A 1377-nucleotide genomic window follows, 5' to 3' on the forward strand; every position below is an offset into this window, starting at 1 on the left:
AACCATGTATGCCTTTCCGGACCTAAACCTAATGATGCATTGCCATCCCATGAATGGACTCAGGTTCTATACTCCTCTGACTTCTATTTAAATACTGAGTTACTGGGGAGTGCACCTAGTTTGTGTGGAAGCAAAGCTTGTCTCGATATTACACCATTAATTCTTAGTACTGGAAATTTGATTTATGGTAAAAAAACGGAAGCTCTCCTGGCCGGTGCCCCCCCTGCACCTGGCATTAACGGAGGTGGAGATCCTCCGGGTGCAAAGGGAATTCTATACTCAGGTGAGGTCAGATTTCATACCGCGGAAAACTTTACCTTGAAGAATCCCTTTTGTTTGCAGCCACCTTTCTTTTTTGTTTCTACTAATCAGTCTATTATGAATTTATCTTTTTTAAACTGTAGTGAAGTATCATGCAAATTATCACCTTGTATTTTGAATTTTACCTTAATGGTTATAGTTCGCATCCCTGCCGCTATCACCTTTCCGGTCAGTCAAGTTGCCGATTCCCCAGTAATACTCCATACTCGACATAAGTGGGACTTCGGTGTTACCGCTGCAGTGGTGACTGCTATTGCTACATCTGTTGCAGCGGCAGCAGCGGCAGGAATTGCAATGGCATCTCAAACTTCTACTGCCGCCATAGTTGATAAGTTGGCAGGTGAAGTTGCTGATGCCCTTTCTTTACAGAATGAACTTAATAATCATGTCAGAGCAGGAATGTTGAATCTAAATATGCAGACTGCTTTATTACAGGAACAGGTGGATCTTTTGTGGATGCTACAATCAATACCTTGCAGCCCAACTATCCTAATATTTGTGTCACTAACGGTCATGTAAAGAATATGTCTTCCAGCCTACGAGAACTAAATCGGTATATAACCAGAGGATGGGATATAGAATTCCAGCAATTTATGCAGAACCTGACCTTCCAGATATTACAAGTCAATGAAACCAGAGTGTCCCCTATCACCGGAGATGAACTGTTGAAATCATTAATGACTATGTTTCAAACATGGAGTGGAGTAGGAGCTTTAGCCATACTCTTTGTTCTTGCCTTTTGTCTGGGCATATGCTGTTTATGTAAAATAAGGAAACAGGAAGCCAGACGTGCTTTTGTGGTACGTCAACTTTGTGCAGATAAGGAAGACTCAGTTAAGGAAATATGGTTTAGTATGTTAAAATGAAGATAATTGTTAGGATAAAGATAAGTCTGTATTGGATGATAATTATAATTTTGAGTTGAGTAAATTTTATGTTTGTATATATTTAAGATGTTTGTTAAGATTGAGGAATTTTATTCTGCTCATTGTTGAGACTTTAGTTGGATGTTTCTCTTACAAATGTCCTCTGCAGTATGGCTCAGTAAGCTTGACA

The sequence above is a fragment of the Elephantulus edwardii genome, unplaced genomic scaffold (genome assembly GCF_000299155.1).
Source record: "Elephantulus edwardii isolate Elephantulus edwardi_28Jun2011 unplaced genomic scaffold, EleEdw1.0 scaffold00417, whole genome shotgun sequence".
Classification (NCBI taxonomy): Eukaryota; Metazoa; Chordata; class Mammalia; order Macroscelidea; family Macroscelididae; genus Elephantulus; species Elephantulus edwardii.